At 31.7% G+C, this 21,752-nt stretch overlaps 1 non-coding gene and 1 pseudogene across 1 annotated transcript; one reads left to right on the top strand and one right to left on the bottom strand.

Moving 5' to 3' along the window:
* Positions 1-15,276: 15,276 nt before the first annotated feature.
* TRNAR-UCU lies at positions 15,277-15,348 on the top strand. Its single transcript has one exon. It is a non-coding gene; the product is annotated as a tRNA-Arg (tRNA).
* Positions 15,349-17,827: 2,479 nt separating this feature from the next.
* On the bottom strand, positions 17,828-20,861 carry LOC112100293 (annotated as a pseudogene).
* Positions 20,862-21,752: the final 891 nt, after the last annotated feature.

The raw sequence follows: 21,752 nt of genomic DNA, 5'->3' as shown, positions 1-21,752 counted from the left end.
ACCTGACCGACCCAGCGACTGTAAATATATTTTGAGTCTTGGCCACATGATGGTGTTAGAAGATATAGATGTTTTTGTCAGGACATTTTGGTTATCTCATCATGTTGGGATTGTATAATTTTGTTATATTATTTTTTTGGGATTAAGAATAAATTGAGATATTACTATTAGTTATAATATTATCTTTTGAGATTCTGAAGATATTTTGAGTAAAACTCAGCATTTTAGTTGAAGATATTGATCACTGGAGTTTGTTGTATATTGAATTACATTGGGAGTGTTATATTTATAGAAGAGACTCTGTCGAATTTTCGGCAGAATATTTACTAATTAGATTATTATCAAGTCTGTTTTGATGAGACTAGATTGACTCGCTCGGGGGGATTCGGGACGGATCGTTTCATGTTTGGTGTAGTTTGTCATGTATGTATGTATGAATTCCATGTCTGTTGATGTATGATATTCAGTGTGGAGTTATGTCATATGATTATGTATAAGTACAATCACTTGTGGATGTATGATCATCTCGATCAGTAATCCAACTAGCATCCGAAAATCCTTCTAAAACTGAAGGATATCCAATATGGTATATACCATAATCCATTGTATATTTTAAATATTTTAGAATTCTGTACACTGCTTGCCAATGTGCTTGGATTGGATTATTAGTATATCTACCCAGCTTTCCAACAACGAAAGCAATATCAGGCCTAGTACAAGTCATCGCATACGTAAGACACATAATAACACATGCATATTCTAATTGGGATACTGATCTGCCAGTGTTAGGATACAGTCTTATGTTGAATCAAAAGGTGTTGACACAAGCTTACAATTATAATAATCAAATTTCTTTAAAATTTTCTCAATATAATGTGATTGGGTCAATACTAGCCCATTCTCATTTTTTATAATTTTAATCCCCAAAATCACATCAGCAAGTCCCATGTCTTTCATATCAAAATTAGATGACAGTAATGATTTAGTGAGTTCAATGCTCTCACTCTCAGTACCAAAAATTAAAATGTCATCTATATATAAACAAATAATCGCACCTTTATTTCCATTGAATATGCTATAGACACATTTATCATATTCATGAATATTAAATCCATTTGAGACAATCACTTTGTCAAACTTTTTGTGCCACTGCTTTGGAGCTTGTTTAAGACCATATAAAGACTTGACTAGTTTACAAACTTTATGTTCTTGCACTACTAGAAAATGGTTTTTACTAACACTTGTCTTGTGACACTTTATTAACAAGTATCTATAATTACATGAGATTGGGGCATTTTCCGTGTTTAACAGATAAGTATCACAAATTTCTAATACTATAGCATCTGTAAATTAAGTATCAAGATATGTGACATTAAGGTATCAGTAATTAAAAAAATAAAATTTTAATTTTGTCTCACTAGAGTCGAACCGCAGACTTCTGAACCTTAGCTTTCTAATTTTAAACATTAAACCACTAGACCACAAGTTGCATTTAATTTTTAAAAATTAAATTAAATTATCTAGAAACTATGTCTTAATGAGGTGTACATGGAAACCTAAAATCTAAAAATTTTGACGAGCAAAAAATTTGTCCCCACCGCCATTTTCTTCTTTGAACCGAAGCTCTCTTCTCTCTCTCTCTTCCCCTCTCTCTCTCTCTACCTCTCTCTCTAATAACGATTTACCTCACAAGCCGCTACTGTAAACCTTCAAAGCCGCCATCCTTGAGCTAAAATACCCCCAGAAAGACGCCTAGAAAGTGTTGTGAAGAACTTGGCCAAAGTTAGGGTTCGAAAGTCAGATTAAAAAAAATAGAGCTTTTTTTGTTCAGGATATTTTATTGTTTTTAATGTTGAGATCGGAGAGAATGAGTTTGTCACCGTCGACGAAACCAATATCAGTTATAGAATCCACAGAGGCTGATATACAAAGAACCTGTGACTTAGAAAAGGTTTTGTTTTATCTTTATCTATAATTACTTTTATATATATATGAAACCCTGATTTTGATTTCCTTTGGGGTTGATGTTTTTGGTTGAAGCTGGGCTTTATAAAAGCAAAGAAGAAGCAACAAAGAGAAAAAAGGTTCTCGATCGAATTAATCAGGCAAGAATTTTTTTTTTTAAATTATGAGTGATTTTGAAACTAAGATGACTTTTTGTGATATGTTTGTTATCAGTTGGTTCATTCTTCATTTTGTAATTTGCTTATGAATTGAGCTTGTTTGAGTTGTATTGGTTATCTTAGATATTTTATTTTGTTAGAGAATTTAGTGATTTTGTAATCAGGAAGTTTTGTGGGTGTGTTTGGATTTGGGTGTTCTAGGGTTTGCGAACTTGAATGAGGTTGTGATTTGGTGAAATTGAAATTGATGTCAATTTTGAGCTTGAACTATTGATTCTATAGATGGGTTTGTTCTATACTTGTCGAAATTATTCGTATTCTTTGAATGCATGAGTATGCCCTATGGACAACCTTAAATTATTTGAAGGGTTTCTCAATAGTTTGTTTAATGATGATGGAGTTCAAAGACAATGATAATATCAAGTTTAAGTCACAATTCCCGTTATGAGTATTTTTCCTTTTTATTTATTTTGTGGTTTATGTTAAATTATTTGTCTTCTGAGTGCCAACGCGTGTGTTGTGTACGGAGTTTAGGCACCAGTGATAAGCATGAAGTTATGGAGCCTTCTTCTGTTTATGGTAGAAGAAGTACTGTTGCTAAAAGGAAGAGTAAAGGCAAGGAAGTATCCATGCATGTGGCTGGCTCTCTTGCAGCTACTATCAAGACTACTGGTGCCAGGTATGAATTGTGAATTTTTTTTTTCGCTTTTTATTTTCCCAATCAGCATTTGAATTTGCTTTTTGCACAAGTTTTGATGTACGTTAAGTTTTGACTAGCTAGGTTCGTATTAATTTAATCCCATTATACAATTTTTTACTATACCGAATACAAATTGAAACACAAGTCAAACTTAAATGAAAGCAAAATCAAACAGATAAATTATTAATTAGCTAAATAGCCAAGGAGTCGACCATAGCTTAGTGATTATATAAAGCAATTGGGTTTCTATCTTTTGATGAGTCACCTGGACGTTTCATATTCATGCAATAAATAGCCACAGTTTCTATAGATGTTAAAAAGCCTTTGCTGCAAGAAACCACTTCAGCTTCAAGTTCCAGTCCCATTATTAGCCCTCTTTCCTTTCCTTTTTCCTATAAAAGTTCTTCTCTTTAAAGTTGGTTTTTGCACAAGTGCTTTTTCATTTGCTCTCATCAGAGGTGAGGAACTTTGTAGATGATGCTTCAATGGGTCCAAGTTTCATTATGAAATTATTTCATTTCAGTTATTTATTTTCTTTACATTATGTCATCGCAGGCTGCTGGTCTAATAAATTAAAAATGAGAAATTCCCTTCTTTCTTCAGTGCCTTCCCAGCTTTACTACTTTGGCAATGGTACTTTCAATTAGTTTTCTATGAAGCTTGAGTAGAGCCTAATATAAAATATTTATTTTTGCTTGGAGTTAATTTTTTACTAGGTTTTTAATTAATGGACAGACACATTGTGTGTTGTGATGATATTTAATTTTGTTCTTTTTTTTTCTTTGAGTTCAGATGCCATATTTGGCCAATTCCATGCAAGTTGATAGCCTAGTGTATGCTTTCTTTCTATCCTTCAAACATTATTACACCATTTTAATTACTTAAAATGAATACAAGATATTTAAAGATGCTGCAGAGTGCAGGCAAATGGCGAAAGATTTTTTTTTTTTTTTTGGTGTGATTATGGACTATGGTGTTTGTTGGAATAATCAAAAGTATTTTTTGTTCCTTTTTCTTCTCAGGAAAACATACACATTATCGTAGATTCCTCTGCCATTTGCAGACTAAGACAGCCCAACACGAGGTTAAAGCGTTAACTTGTGATTTTTATTTATGAATATAGTGATATTTGTGTTAAAACGGTATCAAGATTAATGATATAAGGCATTTGTTTGTAAAGTATAGGTTTGTGAATTCAAAGGGGGTGGAACTATATGAATTAAAGATTGCCTTAGAAAGATAGAGAATATGCAGAGCTTTAAGAGGTACATCTATTAATTGCCTTGAACTCTATATTTATTGTGAATATTTTGGATTAGTACCTCCATCAATATAATGGCTGAAATATTTTATTATTCTAGTAGAGTAATTTGGAATGAGTTGACACTAATTGTATTATGCAGAAAGTGTGTAATTATCAAGAGTTAAATGCTTTACTCTCACACTTAGGCTTGGTGGCTAAAAGACATAGTTGCAAGCCTTTTTTTAAAAAAAAAACATACTATGTTGTATTAGATATTAAATTTTATTATGAATTTTTTTTAGCTGGAAAATCATTGTTTTTTATATAATGAGAAATAAACACAATTTCTTGAAACTAGATGTTATACTAAAAACTTGAATGCTATAATTTGCTCTCTCACTCTCTCTTATTCATATATATAAGAGAATGAATTCACCTTTTTTTTTAATTTATATCTATAGTTAAATATATTCTACCTTATTTATAATCAAATGAGCTACAACATTCTTATTCTCTAATTTTCCTTTAAGATAATTGAGTTGATATGTTCATAGCTTATGAATATTTTTGTTTTCGAGCAAAATATGTTTATTTCTATTAACTTTTGTCTCTGTATTGCTTGTTAATTTATTTTGCAACTGTTAGAATTTGGCAACCAATTTCTTTTCCTTTTTCTTTTATTTGTTTGCAGATATGATTAATATGTTTAAAGTGTTTCTTCTTCAACTTATATCCCTAACCCATCAAATTAATCGAATGAAGAAGTTGTCCGTGATAATGCATGATCGCAGTACTTATGTTCATGGAGTGAAAAATAATAATCCTTCTAAATTTAGCTTTTAGATTTGGTAAATTTAGCCCTTAAATTCAGCTACGAGTAGAAGGAATTTGATTGGATAATAGCAGTTAAGATTATTCAATTATAAGAATAAGATGTCTTGTAATAAGATATCTTGTATATTAAAGTATTTGGATTGTGTAATATATATTGATAATATTTAAATGTTATGAAAGGTTTTGCAATATAAATTGATTTTTGTTCTTATTTCTCACAACCTTTTAATTCTATCAACAAATCAATGGGCAACATGTCATTTTATATAATTATTTTTTTAAATAATAAATAAAGTAGTGATATTATAGTAATAGTAATCACAAATACTAATATAGTATTGTAATATTTTGATAACATGGTGTTATGATTTTAGTGATACTATAGTAATAGTAAATACTGACACCACTTACAAGTGTCACTATTTTTCTGACTCCCAGATTACTGACACAATTAACAAGTGTCACTAAAAGTAATTACTCACACTATTCTAATGTCAGTAAAGACCATTTTTCTAGTAGTGTTGTCCTGGCATAACAAACCCTTCTGGTTGTTTCATGTAAATTTCCTCACCTAATTCTTAATTTAAGAAAGCTGCTTTTACATCTATTTGATGGATTTCAAAATGATAAATTGAAGCCAAAGCAATCAAGACTCTAATAGTAATAATTCTTGCAACATATGCATAAGTATCAAAATAATCAAGGCCTTCTTTTTGTGTAAAGCTTTTCGCTACTAGTCTTGCTTTAAATCTTTCAATTGTTCCATAAACTTTCTTCTTCTTTTTGAAAATCCATTTACAATCTATAGGATTAGAACCAGGTGGTAAATCAACTAATTTCCAAGTCTTATTACCTATAATAGAGTCCATTTCATCATTAATGGCCACTTTTTAAAAAGCAGCATCTTGAGACTTCATTGCCTCTTCATAGGTGAGGGGATCAGAATCTATAGTAGGTGTGATCATGGTTTGTTTTGATTGTGAGTCTCTTGTCCCTTCAACTAAATAGACTATAAAATCTTGTCTAAAGGATTTTATAGTCCTTATTCTTTTACATCTTCTCAAATGATTTTGCTCATTATTAGCATCACGCTTTTGATCAATTTCTATTTGTTTATCATTCTCTTGAGAATCAATACTTAGTAGAAAATCTATTTTCATAGAATATTGCATCTCTAGATTCCACTATAGTATTGATCTCAACGAAGCTATTAGGTTCTGTTACAAGAAACCTATAAGTTTTACTAAGCTCAGCATATCCCAAGAATATGCATTCAATGCCCCTTTCTCCTAATTTCTTTATCTTAGGTTCAGCTAGTCTTACAATGGTTCGACAACCCCAAACTCTTAGATAAGAAAGATTAGGCTTTCTCTTTTTCCATAATTCATATGGGGTCACCTTTGTTTTCTTATTTGGCACTCGATTTAAGATATGACATGCAGTTAAAATAGCTTTACCCCAAAAACCTTTACCAAGCCCATTATTAAAAAGCATAACATAAACCATTTTGTATTAATGTCCTATTTTTCCTTTCAGCTACGCCATTTTGTTGTGGAGTATATGCAGTGCTAGTTTTATGCACAATGCCAACATATTCACCTCTTTTATCACTTGTAAGGCATTTAATTTTAGTGTCACAAAAATTCTCAACTTCATTTTTATAAGTTTTAAATTTCTCTAAGACTTGATCTTTAGAATGTAATAAATACATATAGCAATATTTTGAAAAATCATCAATAAATGTTACAAAATATTTTTTACCACCTTTAGTAGGATTACTAGGCATATCACGCACATCACTATGAATTAAATGCAATAAAAAAGATGTTTTTTTCAATTTTTGGAAAAGGAGATCTTGTGATTTTAGTCTGTGCACATACTTTACATTTTTCATGCATATCATTTTCATGCTTAGGAATTAACTCTAAATTGGCCATATCATGCAATCTTCTAATATTCACATGTCATAAACGATTATGCCACAAAGATAATAAATCAACCATATAAGCAGAAGAAATATTCCTATTATTGATATTGAGTTTAAACATTCCTTCATACATGTATCCTTTCCCAATAAAGGTACCTACCTTAGAGAATATAAATTTGTTTGATTCAAAAACAAGTTTGAAGCCAAACTTTAAGAAGGCTACTAGATACAAGGTTTTTCCTAACTTTAGGAACATGATAAACATCAGTAAGAGTTAAAGTGTTTCCAGAAGTAAACTCTAGTTGCACATTGGCTTTTCCTTTAACTACTGCACTGGAGGAATTTCCCATGTAAGGAACACTTCCATCATCCATTGCTTTATAAGATTTGAAGAGGCTACGATCCTTGCATACATGCTTGGTTGCACCAGAATATATCCGCCATGCATTACCATCTTCAAGAACATTGATCTCAGATATCATGGCCACAAAATTTGTGTTTGAAACTTCCTTTTATTTCTTTAAAAGTTGACAATCTCTTTTGAAGTGGCCAAATTTTCCGCAGTGGTGGCATGCACCCTTTTTTTTCTTCTTCTTGTTTTGATTCTCTTTAGAATCAAACTTTCTCTTTTGGTTATTCTTGTGGTGATTAGAATGCTTAAACTTCTTCCTTTCCTCCACAACATTAATTTTAAAGGACATAGCAGCTTGATCCTCAAGATTATTAAACTTGAGTTCCTTTTCAATACGAAGACTTTGGCCTAAGCCATCCAGACTAATTTCATGTTTGCTATATTTAAGACTTTTCTTATAGCCTTTCCAAGAGAGAGGAAGTTTACCAAAAATTGAAAAGACAATAATAGACTCATCCATATTCATGTTATGTTGGTTGAATTGATCAAGAATATACAAAATCTCATTATATTGTTCAACCACAAGTCTATTATCAACCATTTTATAATTAAAAAATTTAAAAGCCAAGAATTTCTTACTTGTGGCATCTTCCATCATGTACTTAGTCTCTAATGAGTCCCATATTTCTTTTGTTGTAGGTTTGTTGTGATATTGATCAAACAAAGTATCAAACATGGCATTGCAAATATGTCCCTTGCACACATAGTCATCTTGCTCCCACTTCTGCCGCACTTTGGTTTTCGCTAATGTCTCATCGTCACGTTCTTGAGGCTTTGGTGTTGTGAGAACATAGACCACATTGAGGCTTGTCAACACGAAATGCAACTTTTTCTGCCAACGAATAAAATTGCCACCATCGAAACACTCTAATTTGACAAAATCTATTGCGAATTTTCGAAGAGATGAATTTGGTGCCATTGTTGTAGAAATAACGTCTTAAGATTGTTGGTCGTTGAAGTCTGTAGGGAATGGAAAATGTGGAGAAATACAACAATAATGGTGGAACTTTATTGTGTAAAATAATGTGTTTACAACTAAATCTGTATGTAGGAAGAAAAATAATAGTAATAAGTAAACTGTAGAAAAATTTGTGTACTTCAAGGCACGTTATAAATGTCGCTTTCCTTAAGACGTTATTTGCCCCCACCAATTGAGTGATGCACATGGGTTAAGCAAATATGCCTCCAGGATACAATGAAGCACTTGTTTGTTTGTTTGCATCGTGCATCGATGAAAGAAAACCAGAATACTCTTGATTGAAGCAAGTCTACCAAGAAACAATATATTGTTCCTACATAAAACAATATATTGGATTTTTAATGCACAAAAGAAATGGATGTTTTGTGTTGAAATTCGTTCTAGAAAGGAAGGCTAAGAAAATAGTAGTGTAGGATCATTAATTTCATGTCTAAATGGCTTAAACATGACCCCTATTTATAGATATACTTGTGCCCCCTCATTTGAGTTGTCATCTTGCATGATACCCCTTCATTCATGGCCATTAGATCTATATTTAATTTTAATCAATGGTTCAAATTGAACCATCACCATTTCAAATGAAATGTCCCATGAAATGATGCATCTCTAAGTGAAATGTTACCATGAAAAATTGTATCATTTAGTAAAAAGATACATTTCCATAAGACACAATTAAATGGACATGTCCTTACAACAAGACATCATTCAATTAGACATGTCTTCAGTGAAAAGTATCTTTTCTATAAGGCACAATTAATTAGACATGTCTTTACCATAAGACACCATTTATTTTGAAAAATTTCCAACAGTCAATGCATTGCTTAGCATCAAAATTATTTTTCGCTCTGATGATTTCTTCATATGCAATTTTAGCTTCAAAAAAGTTAATATCAAGAGCACTCCTTGATTGTTAAGCTATGTGTGAAGCTAAGATGTCAGACCAAGAATGTGTGAAGCTAAGATGTTAGACCAAGAATGGATTCCATATCTACTGGATGATGGTGTTTTCCAATTGGAAGGGATTAGAGCTCATATTGGAAGGTGTGACTGCAGTGCAGTTCTGTCAATGGATGTTATAGGAGTAAACGTAATCGAAGTCTATATTGCGTAAGTGATTCATAATCATTCTAGTTTTATGTGTACTTTTTATGGGAGTCCCAATTAATGGACTTTAACATTGTTTGTCTATTGTTTATCAGGATGTTGTATGCTTCCATTCTCCTTGGGAAAAGAGGAGTGAAACCATTTGGATTCATTCGTCCAGGTCTGGTTTCGCTAGGCAAAGAACGTAATCCTACTGCATCATTTGACCTTAGGGCACGTGGAGTTTGTGATCGATTGAAAAAAGCGAAGAAGGGACAATTCATCTTTATGCCTTATAATCCCTAGAATGCTCCTTTAATACTTTTCAACTCATATTAATTTCCTTTCTTGCCTTAATTTACTAAAATTGCTACCTAAATGTTCTTTCATTTATTATAGTTATCATTGGGTGCTGGTCATCTTTGATGTGTTGAAAAATGAAGTTTATTATCTCAATTCTTATGGAGGAGATCTTGATGATTATTTAAAAGAGCTCATTAAAGTGTATGTCCAATTTTCTTTATTACCATTGTCAATATAAAATTACTTTTACATACTTTATAGATACTTTGTTACAATTTTTTTTTTTGTATACAGCTCTATGACAATGTTTATAGCATAAGAGAGTAAGGAGAAATGGAATTATAATAAGATGGTCAGATCCGTAAAGGTTTGAACTATTGCCTTAACTATAATTATATATTACCATGCTTAATTGTTATTAAAATGAACTGTGCAATTGCTAATTGTGAACAGGTCCCACAACAACCAGCAAGTTCAGTCGTGTGTGGATTTTACGTCATGAGATTCATGAAAGACTTAATTAATAACTTCTCTTTACTAATGAACAATGTGAGTTCCTTGATCATAATTTGCTTCATAAAAAAGAACATGTCATGTTTTAAAGTTTCACTAAATATTTAATTTTCATAAATAGTTCAACAGAAAGACAATATATTCCAATGCTGAATTAGATGAAGTCCGTATTGAGTGGGCAAACCATTTTTTCTGGAGTACTTGCTGTTATGTGAGATAACCCTTACCTATTATGTTGTTATTGTGAGTTCATTGATGAAATAAATTAATTTACTACCTATATTTTACTTGGGCAGTTATCTAGCTTATTATACTTCTATGTTGGATTATGATGAAGATGGTGGGTACTGCTGGAGTTGGCTAGTTTTTTTCTTTGTTTGGGGATATTGATGCAATTTTACACATTTCGGTTGTTCTTAGGTTGGATTTTCACGTTTGGGAACTGCTGGCCTTGTCTGATCAGTATTTTTGGCTCCTCTTGTGTTGCTGGAAGTGTTGCTGGAAATGTTGCTGGAAATGAACTATGTTGTTGCCTTTGTTCATGTTGGTAGAAATGACTCTGTGTTGGCTTCCTTATGCTACTAGAATTGAACTGATCATGGTTCATTTGTGTTGTACATGTTGCTGGAATTTAGTTCTTAGGTTGTTACAATACTCTTCTTCTATTTATGTTGGACTTGTCACTCTCGAATTTGATTAAATTATGTTTGTTGACAATTATGAAATCTTAGTCAATGTTATCCATTTCATTTTCTTTGTTAGTGAATTTTTAATTGCAATATTAATTTTAATAATCTAATTAATTAGCTAATTTATGAAATATTAATTTCTAATAAATCAATTGCAGGATTGTTATTAAAATGATAATAATTTCATGGTGCAAAAAAAATACCCATTTTTTATTAATTATAATTTCAATTTTTGATTTAATTGAAAAAATTCATTTAATTATAATTTGCATTTCGCACCAAATTTAATTTTCCCGCCAAAAATTCAAAATATGGCGCACAAATTTAAAAAAAAAGAGCCAAATTCAAATTTATTATATTCCCCTCTAAGTAAAGTTATGACAGTTATGTGACTGGTAATATCTATCACAGATTATGACTGGTATTGTTCTGTCATCAATTCTTGACGGTGGCTACAATGACTATATGAACAACCGTCATCCACCTCCTACTATGACAGTTTTTGCCTGTCATAGTAGGCACTTTTTCTTGTAGTGAATTAATTATGGGAAACATTACTAATACCATTCCTTTTTGAAGACTTGTTTCTGAATTACAAAGTCTTTGGGAGGTTGAAAACCGTAAACATTACCTTACAATCCTCTGTTCCCTTGTAATGGTATTTGTATAAAACTCCTAACGAATGACATGTTAGTGATCATATCTATCTATGTGCTTTTATCTGAATTTGTAATTGTAGCAGTTTATGTTGGTAATATGAAGTTAATTGGAACTCCAGAAGAGCTCCTAAAACTGCTGAATATTGAAAGAGAAAATTTGAAATGCAAGCTTTTCTTGAAAATAAATTAGTATCTCTACATACAGATCGAGCATAAAATAAATGGATTGATTATCCATCAATCAGCTTATGTTTAAAAAAAAAAACCTAAAACATTTCAATATGAATAATGCTCATTTTATTAAATTTCATAAGTATATCATCGATGAGACAAAAAGGAAAAAGAATTTAAAGTCATAAGTGAAGACTTAAGTCTAATATTTTTCGCTTCTTACTATTATCTCCATCATTTTTCTTGTCTTTATTGCCACTCCTTTTACCGTCATCATCTTTTTTTTCCTTATTATCATCTGGCCTAAGTTCAGATTGATTGGGCGGACTTCAAGCCCATATGCCTGAAACAAATCGATCAATTCGTTGGCGCTATTGACATGAATAAAGATTTTTCGTGCCGATAAAGAGAGAAAGCCCTACATCACAGCGCCATCCAAGAAAAACAACATACCATATAAATTATTTGTGAGGTTTGCTGGTGAATCAAACTCATCAGAACCAAGCGATGACGTTTTGGCAATTGAAGGAGCACTTAAAAGACGCGTGAAAAGCACGTGTGTTGTCACTTAAGATTAAAGCTTGAAACGGCAGTTCAACCATGTCGTTTAAAGGAAGCTTATAAGTGATGCACGTGACAGATGTGTGAAGCAGCTCATCTTAGTTCGTTAAGTTTGTTACGCTACGTGTAAGCAATCAGTTCGATCTGGGTTTAGCTGGTTAGTTGCTCTGTTAGCTATAAGAGCAGGCTGATGAAACGATTTGGGTTAAGCTTGTGAATTCATATCAGAGAGAGAGAGATTTCAGTGAAAGGGTTAAGAGTTCTCTGAAATCTTGTAAACCATTCTCTGTAAGAAAGATCCTCCATTGTTGAGTAATAAAAGCTCTGCAGAAAACTTTTCCCGTGGATGTAGGTTGTACCAATTTGGTGCAACTGAACCACGTAATTGATTCTTCTGTTGTCTGTGATTTTTTTGTTTCTTGATTCTCTGTTCTTTCTAGTTCTTGGGTACATTGTTTTCACTTGGCTGGATTCATTCTTCAATCTGTGCATCTTGTATAGTTCTTTATCAAAGATCCTGGGACGTGTTTTATTTGTCTTGCATGTTATATAGCAGATTAAAACACTACAATTATTTACGTTGAGAAAACCAAAAGCTTTCTGATATCTGTTTCGTTGTGACTTGTGGCAATAGTAAACATTTCTTCCAGGGTTTTAAATCCAGGAGGTAGAACAATAAAAGCATCAACACAGTTGCTCAAATCAAGAAGTCATTCATATGTATTATAGATAGTCGCATATCCAGTTGTGGGAATAATTTCTGCAATACTCCCCATAAACCCAACATCACTATTCCCAAATATTGAACGTATTTTTCGTTTGCCTAATACCTTTCCCAGATCCCTTGTACCATTCACAAAATCTGAAATATTTTCAGAACTATTCTCGCAAAATACACAAATTTTTTTAAGCTGTCAAACTAGGGATTCATCCATTATTTCTGTAGAAGCTTTAAATGTCTGATCTGCAGTCTTTGAACGCGATATTTGTAAGAGACCGAAGTTGTCTAAAAAAGCGCAGATTTTCTTAATCGGGTAATCTTTGATAACTGCATGGTGATTACGCCATATGCAGGTGCGATTGATACCATGTCTTGATTTTACTTTAGACTAATCATATATTTTGGCCTTTGGTGAGATTCATTTAAGCAGATAATTTGATATGATCATTTGTGACCACGTATCTCCAATGATTAAAGGAAATAGAACAAGAAAATTGATGTCAAGTAGATACGTTCTTACTGATATAAGATTTTCCACATGAATAATTGAGAAGATATTTTATCAAGGAGCATATTTTTGACGATAAGAGTTTCTGCAGCTCTATTAGATAGATGTGCACTGTACTCTTTTTTCTTTGACTAGATTTTGGTCCACTAAGTTTTATTGGCAAGGTTTTAACAAGACAGTATTAAGCACCTTTAATATTACCTTTACATTATATGTAAAATAAATGGTGAATCCAAGGGGGGTATTGTGAATAGTGGATTCACCATTATGCCATTTTATGAAATTACTATAACACCCCCACAAATTGTGTATGTGTAATACTCAAGAAAGAAAAAGGAATGAAAAATAAGAAGCCTAAAGCTTCTCTCGGCTATTTACCATATTCTTATCTCGTTTCGTTGTTGCATGCTTTTTTCTTTCGTTATAAATCATTTATATAAATATGCAAATGAGCATGTAAATTCATAACAAATTCTTATTTAAAAGAATATAAATGGCATAGACACAACAAATCATCAAGAATTTGTGTTTATCAGAAGAGGCATGTATGCAGCACATAAATTATAAATTCTCACAAACATATGTGACATTGTTATCTTACTGCGTGTTATTAATTTCCAATTTCTATTTTTTTTTAAATTTCACTGTTTATATCTCATATCAGTTTATATGATTGAATTTAAATATATATGAACATCTGCTCTAAGTTTCCTATCATAAGTTGTGGAAAATTATTAATTTCATCATCAAGTTTTGTTGGTTTTATTGGTTTTGTTTGTACTCTTGACTCTTTTAGGGCATGCATTGGAGACAGCTTTAGTACTAAGCAAACTAGGTGGTCTCCTAAGGCCCCAAATTTTAGAGAGGCCCAATATTTGACATTTGTTTAATTAATACGCTAATAAATAATTATTCTTCTAAGATTTCAAAGATTTTATTTAAGTTATGTATATTAGAAAGCCTAACTTTTAGATATGTCCCTATTATTACACCCATTTATAATTATCCAAAAATAAGATTTGTTTTCTCAATAAAAATTGTATATTTCATAATCTTCACCTTAAAAATAAGATTTATTTTTTTATAAAAAATCTATATTTGATAATCTTCACATATGGTAGGATTAATAGTTTTATAGTTAATTCTTTATTTATTAATGTTTCCAAGGAAAAAATTAAATAAATACTTTCATTTTCAAAAAGAATACTCTATTAAAATTACTAGCATAAGAACTGACTTTTAGTATTCCTTCAAACTGTATTAAGAATCTCAAAACTAATAGACATTGAATCAACAATAATCTCAACTAAAATATTTCTTTCTCTCTTCTCTGCAAAGAAAATTATTCTCTAAGAAATATATTGCTATCAATTAATCATCATATTCATCTCCACTAGACAACTTCTATGTGCTATTATTCATTATTTATTTTAAATTATTATTATTCTTTTTTTTTACAAATTTAATTTATTTTTAATTTTATATTGATATACGGCTTGTGTAATCCAAAAGAATTTAAATTTTAAGTTATTTTATATATCCTTCAAAAGTTGATGTTGTTCAATGTACAAAGACCTAAAGCGAAATTCGCTAAGGCCCCGAATCCCTTAAAGCCAACCCGGGATGGCATGATGGGTATAATTTTATTGTGTTGTTATTTTGTTGCTTTTTTAACAAGAAAGTGTGTGTGTGTGATCAACTCGGCGATGCATTAATTAAAGTTTACTTAATGCATCGCCAAGTTGAATATGAAAGTCTTGAAATTATATCACATATTCTTTATGCTTTCCGAAGAAGAGATAGGAAAGAAAAATGCGAAAAAAAAAAAAAATTAGGAATGGGAATGAAAGGCGTCCATTGTCTAATGGATAGGACAGAGGTCTTCTAAACCTTTGGTATAGGTTCAAATCCTATTGGACGCAATTTTTTGCCATTTCCCCATATTCAGATTCAATTAACATGTTTTCATTATTGCACACTAAGGTCTGGCTCCTCTGGTTAGTAGGCAACCTTACCAAGACCTAGGTCTTAGGTTTGTATCTCATATAGTACGTGTATATATTTAATTGATATTTTTTAAAATAAATATTTTGTTTATTATGGAAAAGAACTGTGACATTTCGTGGTCTGGCAAAATTAAAAGATTTAGCATACACTTCCTCAAATTTTAAGAAATAGTCATATAAACTTATTTTAGGACACATAACACATATATTCTTTTTTGGAAAATTATCAATCATCCATCCAAACAATATTTTGTTATCAAAAATACTAAAAAAGTTTGAATTTGTTCGATTTTACACTCATTGTTTTCAATTTATATCAACCGTCCACCAAAATATTAACTTTGCTAGAGTACTTATAAGGATCTAAACAAAATGACTACTTTACTATTTTTAACTTAATTAAATTAAAAACAAAAATAAGTAAAACATCTCGCCATATTCTTCCTTGTCATATCTCTCTAAATTTTTAGTATTCATGAAATAAATATACAATTTGTGTGAAATCCTTCATTTGCCAATATCGTTTCCCACCAAATCCTTCAACCACCTTTGATTATTGACAAAACTTGCCTTGGACTTTGAAGGCCGGCCATTCAGGAGTCTCTGGGAGGTCGCAACTGTCCATAAGGCCGACAGAGTAGGCAATGACGGGCAGCAGCAGCAGCAGTGGCTATGATGAACATGCCCCACTTCGATGAATGTTTGATGCTGGAATTTCTGGGGCTGTCCTTCTTTCTTACCAAATCCTTCATAATTAGAAGAAGATGAAGTCAGGTCTAATTGTTTTTATTCTTGTTCATCGTTGATTTTATTCTTTGATTTGCAATAAAAAGTTTATTTTATGTTATAATGTGTCATTTGAGGTGTATGAAGTCTGAAGGATTAGATAAAAAATAGTTTTATTTTAATTTTTATATCTTAAAATATTATTTAATTTATGAATTTAGTATGTTAAATCTTTAAATTATCGTTGTGATGCCATCAATTATAATAACTTAACATTTTAGTGGATAACGGATACAAACTAAAATCAAGATGAATTAAATCAAATAAATTCAAACTTTTGTAGTATTTTTAATAACGAAATATTTTTAGTGGATGGCTAAGCTTTTATGTATGTTGAAAATGATCGTGTAATGATCAAACAAAAATTTTATTGTGGCTCGAGTTGGTCTTTATGCTTACGTAGTTGTTATATTTAATATTTTGTTTCATTTTATTCCTTTATTATTATTGTTGTTGTTGTTGTTGTTTCTGTTTCATTTTTCATGGTCTAGTATAGTACGTTGTTTTACTTGTGCTTGATAACTGCTAGCTTGCCACCTAATCTTGACTAAAGTATGACCGCATTTTTTCACACTGAAGCAAAAGAGGGCGAATTGAAGAGTCCGGAGAAAATGAGAAATGGTGGAGAAATTAGATTAAGAAAACATATTATTTACTTTAATAATTATTAAACTATGTATTAAAAATAAAACAATTGTTGGTTTAGTTAATTAGTAACTTTAGTTAAAAAAAAATTCTTACATAGATCTTAGATTTCTCTGTTTGCATGAAATTTAAATCCAGTACGCTGATTTTAATTGTGCTTATTTTTTAAATACTATTTTACCAAACATACATTACTTCTAAATTCTTAAATAAGTAATTAAATTATGTGCCACTGAAGGATACATAATTCTTAGATATTTACTACACTTCTCAAATATCTTGCAGTTTAAATTATATGCTACCTATCATTTTGGACAGTTGTTTCATATTAATTTCTTATTCGATCATACCCATGTATATGATGAATGAATGATATATTACTAAGATAAAAGAAAAAGGATATTGATTGGAAAGGAGAATTTCTTTTGATCTTTAATACTTTTCATATTCACCACGACGTTACTTATTATTTAATCATTTAACTTTACGATTAAAAAAAATTAACATACAAAAGTAAAATTATATATTAGACTAGACAATAAGATGAAAACTAATTTTTACCATAAACTCCATTAAATCGAATTCATTAATTTTTTATTTTTTTTGAGCGATGGTTGGGCGATAGCCATCTCTCAATCCGGGCAATGGGCTATCGCCCAAACAGAGTGGGTGGGTGAAAGGCCGTCTCCCGATTTCAAATTTGATTTTAATAGGAAATGATAATTTTAATAGTTTCAATAGGCAGAATTTCGGATCAAACATTAGTTACCCAAAACATATGACTGCATTTCTTTGAGTACAAAGGAGTGAAGTTTTGATTTTGTCTTATACGGCAATTAGTATAAGCATCCTCCAAGAAGCCCAATGGGTTTTCTCAGACAGGCCCATGGAACATTCCTAGGCTCACTATAAAGGAAATGAAAAATTAAAATAGGCAATTTAACGCAAGAATTAATTTTATTTTTCACAATTTCAAGCAACTATTTGGCTGAACAAAACCAGAGGCCGATCCATCAGCATTCCTACACGATGCTTCAGCTGGTTGATTCTTGTAAATGAGCTTCACATCCTCCAAGTTTATGCCAAAGCATGGATACATTGGACTACAATCAAACTTTACAACAACTTCTGTTGCTGATGATCCATGAATATCTTGGTATGTCATATCACTGATTTTAACTCCTGATGGCTGTTGAATATAGAAAATATAATTATTAAGTTTAATTTTATTCACATCAACGTCTAACATTCTCACATACAAACTTGTGATAAATAAAAACCTTTCCAGGGCAATTCTTGTTGTCGGGGCAGTAATTTTGATCAATTACGATGGGATTATCGACATTCTTCATAAGAGCATGTTGGAAAAGAATGTTCTGAGCAAATCCAGTGCTTGGTCTTTCCCAGGACTTAATCCTCAATCCATTTTCAGTTCCTGTAAAAATGTCAGTGTTTTTACTGTCACATTTTGCACTCCAGCCTTATGTAGCTCTTTGCCTAAGCTACCAATGCTGCAACAAATTCACAATAGTAGCACTAAATATTATGACATATAAAAAAAAATAAAATGATATAAATAAATCATCATGCATGTTCTTTATTTTCTACCTGATGCCATGGCCAGGACCACAAGCAACGTTTTCACTCCATAAATTGGTGGTGCCAGGGCCAACTGATACACAATCGTCTTCAGTCCCAATTCTAGCGTTCAAAATTGTGACATCACTTGATGATTGAACATGAATGCCATCGGTGTTAGGGCTGTTTCCTGAGGCCGAGACTCTCACCCCTTGTACTTTCACATTGTGACATGCATTGATGACAACATGAAACATCTGGCTATTTTGGGATGTTAGTCCGTTAATCAGAATGTTGTTTGAGTTGCTAAAGCCCAGTGTCTGCTCATTTACACAAGAAGGAACGTTATCAATTATTTTAATCTGAGGAGAATAACGAAACCAAAAGCCACTTAATTTATGGCTATAATTAAAAGTAACGATCTTCCAACTTACCGTGGCACCGCTAGGGCAATTATTATTGCCTGATCGTTTACAAGCCCAGAAACCAGCACCTTGGCCATCAAGGATGCCACCATAAATATAAACGCCATTAACATGCTCAAATAAAATCAAGTTTCCCCCATCTCCAATGACATTATAATCGGATGGAGCCACTAGAGTCCCCTCAATACGTATGGTAATGTCATTGTTCCTGCATTGGCCTTGAAACACAACATTGTGTAGCAGGTACTGTTGGGAAAATATGCTCTTTAAAAGCATATGTGTTTATTTAATTGTAATAAATATTTTTTCTGATTAATAAAATTAATGAGATATTTTATTCAAATATCTTAATTGCATTAATATTTTTATTAAAGTCCATTTAATTATATTATATGTATTTATGTGATCACCATGTGGATTCACAGAAGACATAAATACAAGTTATCTTATTATTAAATAAATTTAGTTCGCAGTTAATAAATAAAGTTGGGCACTTTATTTAGGTATAGACTATAATAAATTCATTGAATGATTTGTCTTAATCATGTATGAATTTATTGATGTAGTACGACTACATTGAACCTGATCACATATGAGATTTAATTAACTTTGTAATAATTGTCAGACTTATTAAATCTCATAGGCATTGATTTTACTGTAATCTTAATCTTGAGTTAATTATGATTTCATGATTGTAATTGTTATTCCATTTGAGTTACCAATGGGCATGACACATACTTGTAGTCTAGATTACCCGGTATCTTGGTGGGAGCATTTATGAGTATTGGAGTTATAGATTAACAATATAGAATTTGTACAACACATCTCTTGATTGGTTTTCGGCACTTGATCATAGAATTATCTGGCCAGAGTGTGTCAACATATTTAGTATGTTGAAAATGATCATTAGAGAAAACCAGTAAGTAGCAAGGAATAAGATGTAATTAAATCAATTGGACAGTTGAGATATTGATTTAATTAATGATGTGGTACAAAAGATTGTGCAGTAAAGAAATCAATGTGGCTTGGGACGAATTATTATTCCAACATACAATTATGGAGGTCAATTCCAATCTTTTAGTGGAGTAGATTTGGAATTAAACAATTAGGCTAGTTTAATTACAGGCCTAATTGTTATAGCCACTATTGTATGTTCCCAAATGATCCCTGGATTAGCTCATTTAATTGACTGCACCACTACTGGATTAATAAGCAAGATAACTAGCTATTTGGGTCAAAAGCCTAAATATATCATTTAGTGCGAGGCTCCATTTAATTAGCTTGTGTGTAAGGGGCCTTATGTTATTTTACAAGGTGGGTCCCCTATAGAAAAAGCAAGTAAAGTGAGTTTTGATTTTCATTATTTAGAGCCTAGGGTTTTCACTAAAGGGAGATATAAAAAAACTTATTTTCTCTAAAGAAAGAGGCGGTAGCCATTTTATACAGATCAGAGAAAAAGATTTTTCTCTCTATTGTTGAGAGAAAAATTTTCTCGTGCTAGTTGCTTTGGTAGTGATAAAGGTGCCCACACGTCTGAGTCATAACCTGGAAGATCATTGGTGTCAGTTCGTGTTCTAACAAGCGTGGTGGTGACGGATCGTGATCTAACAGGAGCGGCGGTGACGGATCATGTTCTGGGAGCTTAAATCATTTCAGCGGAAAAAGGCAAATCGGATTTTCAAGGTACGATTTCTAGATTACAAATTCTTATATATTGTATGAGAGTGATCTTAAAAGGTTTTATAAAAATTTAAAAAACTGTATTTTTCCCAACAGGTACCTCCCAGGTGGCACGTAAATGGTTGAGGCCGCGGTTGAGACACAAGCTTTAGCCCATGCAGCTAGAAAGGCTTTCGTTGAGTCAGTCCGGCCATCAGATTTGGCTCCCAAACTGATCATACTGTAAGTGGCCAGTGGAATTGCTAAAGATGAACTAAAGAAGAGAATCAAGAATAATAGTACTAAAAGAATATGCAAAGACATTGATTATGCCATTTTCTTGAAAACTTAATTTGTAAAATTAACTAATACAAACTTTATTTACTTAAATGCCCTTACTTGAGACTTGGATGATATATATTTGATGACAGAAGGCTACAGAAGCAAACAAAGGACAAGTGCGCATAAATGGTTTGTAACTTTGTATGATAATAGGAGATTTCAAAGGCAGTTCTATTAAATTAACAGAAAAACGGAAAAGTATTTATCTATTTTCAGCTTGTCTGTTGCTATATAAAATTATGCCCTTATGTTTGCTTTAAGCACAAGATCAGGCAATTCCCGTGGAACACATTTCTGAACTATTTGCCCTTGTAGCTTGAAATGGCAACCTATGCTTCGTTCTGACATTTTGTTTCCTCAATTCATGTGGATCAATCTATTCATTTGTGAACTATTTGTGATCGTTGCTTCAAATTGCAGCCTTTGCATAATTTTGTTTTTGTCCATCATGCCAAAAAATTACTAGAGATTAACATTTTGTGGCAACAGCTAGCCAAAATATAGCACACATAGTTAACGGAGCTAAATTTCAAATTCCTATATCAAAGAATGTAGCATATACACAACAAATCATTAAAAAGATGTAATTATTAAAAGAGTTATATATTAGTTCGTTAAATATCTTATTAACTGAGTAAGACCACCAGTATAAATTCTCACAAACATACGTGGCATTGTTATATTACTGTCATGTTATTATTGTTAATTTTCTAATTTTTTTAAACTTTTTCGTTATTTATATCACATGCTAGTTTATATGATTGGATTTGAATCTGTATAAGCATATCCTCTAAGTTCCCTGTTATATGCTAGTTTTATGGGTTTTGTCTCTACTACTGACTCTTTCAGGGCATGGCGTGATGGATGCAATTTTATTGTATTGTT

The sequence above is a fragment of the Citrus clementina genome, unplaced genomic scaffold (assembly GCF_000493195.1).
Source record: "Citrus clementina cultivar Clemenules unplaced genomic scaffold, Citrus_clementina_v1.0 scaffold_3, whole genome shotgun sequence".
Lineage (NCBI taxonomy): Eukaryota > Viridiplantae > Streptophyta > Magnoliopsida > Sapindales > Rutaceae > Citrus > Citrus x clementina.
Note: the sequence above shows the minus strand (reverse complement) of the source record. Positions and strands in the feature narration are given on the sequence as shown.